The sequence below is a fragment of the Petaurus breviceps genome, unplaced genomic scaffold (genome assembly GCF_028583685.1).
Source record: "Petaurus breviceps papuanus isolate PSGF00001 unplaced genomic scaffold, PetGlider_PUasm1.0 90683, whole genome shotgun sequence".
NCBI lineage: Eukaryota > Metazoa > Chordata > Mammalia > Diprotodontia > Petauridae > Petaurus > Petaurus breviceps.
In genome coordinates, this window is record NW_027187308.1 from 5,622,234 (window position 1) to 5,626,821 (window position 4,588).

A 4,588-nucleotide genomic window follows, 5' to 3' on the forward strand; every position below is an offset into this window, starting at 1 on the left:
AGCTTGCAAAATGCATTTCAGTTCAAGGCATATAGTAGATATTCAATGTGTCAATTGGTTGATTATTTAGTATCAATATATTGATTCATTGATTATTAGATGTTGTCTGGAAACAGAGAGGCAGAAAGAAGTTATGGCCAATACTTCACTGCCACACTATCATAGGGAGAAAGGCAGCTGTCATATTTCCAGTGCCCACCATATTCCAGCATACTATCTTCCCCCTAACTCCATACTGATTTGTCTCATTTTTGTATTTCCTTCAAAATCCTTTTCCACCTTCTGTATTGTCCTTTGATTTTGTTACACTGGGAATTCTGGTTCAACGTTGTGAAACTTGCTAGTTGTTTTTTTCCCCTCAGGACTTGGACCCAGAATGCCCCTAGCATTCTCCCCAGGAGAGTTTGGGTTGTTGCAGGGGGGTTTTCCTACCAGCCCTCCCTCCTCCAGGCATCATTTATGATCCCCTTATCCCCAACACTGGTCAGATAGGACCAATCCCTTCTTCAGGGGACAGGAATTCAAAAAGGTCTAATTTTCCATCATATGTTAAAATCAGCCTTAGTTTTTGAATCTATATTAAGTTTAAATGTATAGTGATTTTATTGTAAACTTGGATTCCTTCCATCCCAGCTAGGTGGTGTAGTAGATAGAAAGTTGGGCTAGAAGGAAGTAAAATCCCAGTTTGAACCTTGCCTCTGACACTTATTAGCTATGTGACCCTAGGGATGTCATTTAATCTCTCTCAGCCTCAGTTTCCTTATCTGTAGAATGGGAATAATGTTATCACCTACCTCGTAGGGTTAGTGTGAGAATCAAATGAGATACTATGTATATGTAAGGTGCTTTGAAAACCTTAAAGCACCACATAAATGCTAGTGATCTTTATTATTCTCCCAGCTGACGTGCTGAGGGTAGAATGCTGGGCTTGTGCAGTCAAAAAGACATGGATTACAATCCCATTTCTGAAATTCACTAGCTGTGTGACCAAGGGCACCTCACTTAACCTCTCTCCACCAAAATGGATGCAGCCGTACATATTGCAGAAACCATACAAAATTGCTTTGAGACGCAAAAGAGATGATGAATGCAAAACCCCTAGCAAACTTTAAAGTTCTGTGTAAAGGCAGCTAGTCTTCTTCTTCTCTATTCTCCAACCACAAATGAATGTCTGTCCATTATCCAAAAACAATCAACAATTTTTAGCAATGTTTCCATAGGAAGGCACTTGGTAAGACTGCCCCAGAAGCACTGGTGCCATTGTCTCTTGTCAGATCCCTGCTGTGCCTGAAACATTGGCATGCACATGGAGGTAAGAGAATTATTTTTCAATATGGTGCCAAGGTGCAGTTTCCCTATGATGGAGACTATGAGTCTATGCCCGGGAAACAACATCAGATCTGGAGTCCAAGGACCTGGGTCTGTCTCTCTTCTACCACTTAGAGCTAGAGCTGGAAGAGACCTAAGAGGTCCCTGAGAACAATGGCCTCATTTTACAGGTGAAAAAACTGAGGCCCAAGGAGGTTAAATTACTCACCCAAAGTCATACTGGTATTGTCAGAGGTAGGATTTTCATCCCAATCTTCTGATTCCAGGCAATGTTCACACCTTGCTGCCTTCTACTGCCTGAGTGACTTTGGACAAGTCTTTTATTTTAAACATCCTCCCTGGACCTCAATTGTAAAGCAAGGCTATAGGCTATATGACTTCTAAGGACTCTTTCAGCTTTCTACCAATGAAATGAGGATCCTAAGATCCACTTTTCAGTGTAAGAGTCCCAAGGCCCAGTTCAGGGACTAAGTTGCCTACAGATAGCCATCAAGGGTAACTACAACAAAGGACCAAATGCCAGAGAAACTTATATGGCAAAAACTTTTTCACAGAATTACAAGGCTGATAATGAAGCTAGGAAAATATAATTTTTGGAAACATTTCAATAGTTACTGAATTTTGAATCTATATGCATGACACTGTAGACCCCCCAAATTTCCTTTTAAGCATTCTTCTGGCTAAAACATTGCAGTTCCTTTCATCTTTCCTTATGGGTCATGGTGAAGTTTGTGGGATTTTTTGTTGTTGTTTTTAATTTCCTTTTACAAAAAAAAAAAAAAACTAAGAAGTTGGAACAGAAGTGCAATCTCCCACAAGAGCCATTACTTGAGGTATTGGCACTTTGACTATCAATTGAAACTCCAACGAAATGAATAGAATTTGAAGGTCTGAAGATTCCCAGGTACATATTTAAAAGTATAAATGTTGTCTCCTCCAAAAAGCATTAAGTTCCACAAGGCCAAAGAATGTTTCCTTTTTTTGTCACTGAATCCCTAATGCCTAACATAGTGCCTGAAAAATAGTATATAATAAATGCTTGTTGATTGATTATTTTAACTTAAAGTGCTTTTTCAAAAAATCACTGTGGGTGAAAATGTGACTTTTCCACATAACTATCCCTGGAGCAGTATAGTCCCTTGTAAATAACCATTTTATCCTGGAACTTGGACCTAACACCATGAAGTATATTTCTGCCAAATAGCAACTGCAAATAAGTTAATTTTAAAAGTATCTCTTCATTGCTTTAGCTATTTGGGAAAGCTCCTTTTATTCAACTTAGTAAGCTCCTAAAATCAGAGAGATGACTTCAGGCAAGGATGCAAAAGTCATGTGACTCTTAGGTGGTGTCAGAGGAAGATGAATTGCCAGAGAAAAAGTATAACAAGCCTAACTAATCCTATTGTACAGGCTGAGATCGAGAAGGATAGGAGCCAGATTCTAGTAAGAGGCCAGAGATTGAGTAATGGAGGGAAGTTCTTAAATCATGACTATTTCTCCTTGACTTCCCAAGGTCCTTGATCTGAAGGAAAAAAGGAAGGGAGGGAGGAAGGGAAGGAAGGAAGGAAGGAAGGAAGGAAGGAAGGAAGGAAGGAAGGAAGGAAGGAAGGAAGGAGGGAAGGAAGGAGGGAGGGAGGGAGGGAGGGAGGAAGGGAGGGAGGGAAGGAGGGAGAAAAAAAGAAAGAGTTAAAATACCACATGTACCAGGAATTCCCCCAGTCATGGGCATATATACCAGTAAAATCTTCCTCTGTTCCTTTCCCATCCCTCTTCTATAACCACAAGAGGACTCATGGATGCATGACCTTGATTCATCTCTGCTATTAGACTACAAGCTCTTTGAAGGCAAGGGTTATACCTTATACATTTTTTCCATGATCCTCAGAGCCTGGAATAGGTCTCTTCACAAAACAAGCACTCAACAAATATTTGCTGAATTCCTTTAAACTATTGTATTAGAACATAATTGCAACCTAAAACCTGACTGAAAAGAACACAGATCAGAGTTTAGAATAAATATATGGAGATAGAAATTTTCACCTTTTACATCCTTGCCCTGACTCCCACTCTTTTCTTTTCATTCCACCTCCATGAAATCTAGTGATTTCATTACACCTCTAATGGAACAACCTGTTGGCAAAATACATAGACAACTATTCCCAAGAGAAGAAGCAGGCAACCCAGTGATCAACAGGGTAGCTCAGCAATGCAACCAATAGCACCCATGCCTCATCAGATTTTCTCTTGCTTTCATGACTTTAGTGGCAGAGATTTGAAAAAATATTCATTGCATATATTTCAGCATCACCCTCATTGTTTATTTGGCAGATACAAGGCATCCTCAGAGGGTTGGCTTTGTTTTTTAATGAAGAAATTATATGATCAAGGGAATATTTTAGGAACAGCACCTGGAGAGTAATGAAGGATGACTGGAAAGGGGAGATGGCAGAGGTGGGAAGATAAGTTAGGAGGCTGCTTACTTGTAAGAGAATAGGTGAAAGGTGATGAGCACCTATCCTAGGGAGGTGGCTGTGGGAGTGGAGAGGTGGGGAAAGATGCAAGAGATTAGACAGACAGAATCAATAGGGACTTGGCAACCTGCTGGATAGGGCTGTGGGGGTGCTATGAAGGTGTGGGAAGAACCAAAGATGACTCCAATATTATGCAACTTGCCTACTAAGTTATCCTTTGATTTGACTGATATTAAAAATTAGTTTGTATTCCTTGAGGACACATCAACAGAAAGGGAGATATCCCAGAAGCACGAAAACATTGATTTGCAATTTAAAATCTGCTGTGGCTAAGTCACGAGGCAAATAAGCCAAATGATGTTAGCTGATAATATACAAGATTCTAACAACATTAATATTTGGCCAAGAAAGTCAATCTTTAGATAAAATATTGAGAAATAAGGGAGAAGGATTGGATTTGTGATTTCATTTTATTACATTTTTATTTATTTTGCTAAGTATTTCCTAATTTTTTCATATTAACCAGGTTTGGGGGAATATTGTGGGCCACATGCAGCCAGTGGACTGAATGCTTGACACCTCTGGCCTAGAATGCTAAGAGGTTAAATGGTTTTCCAAGAGAAACACATGGATCAGAGGCAGTTAGGTGTGCAGTGGATAGAGTGGCCAGGTCTGAAGTCAGGAAGATATGAGATCAAATCTGGCCTCAGACACTTACTAGGGGTATGAGAGAGAGAGAGAGAGAGAGAGAGAGAGAGAGAGAGAGAGAGAGAGAGAGAGAGGTAAGT